The following is a 272-nucleotide window of genomic DNA, read 5'->3' as shown; positions in this document are numbered from 1 at the left end:
CGCCACGGCCGGCCTCGCCTCTGGCAAAGCCACGGGCCTCGACGGGCTGCATGCTGAGCTTTACAAGACCTTCTGGCCTTTCCTCGGCCCCAGCCTCCTGCGCGTTTTCCAGGAGAGCCTCGCCGACAAGGTGCTGCCGATCAGTTGCCGCCGAGCGGTGCTGACCCTGCTGCCCAAGAAGGGGGACCTGGGCTACATGAAGAACTGGCGGCCGGTCTCCCTGCTGTGTGCGGACTATAAGATCCTGGCCAAAGCGCTGGCCACCCGCCTTC

The sequence above is a fragment of the Alligator sinensis genome, unplaced genomic scaffold, assembly GCF_000455745.1.
Source record: "Alligator sinensis unplaced genomic scaffold, ASM45574v1 scaffold1294_1, whole genome shotgun sequence".
Classification (NCBI taxonomy): domain Eukaryota; kingdom Metazoa; phylum Chordata; order Crocodylia; family Alligatoridae; genus Alligator; species Alligator sinensis.
The sequence above is the reverse complement of the archived record's forward strand: the minus strand, read 5'-3'. Positions refer to the sequence as shown.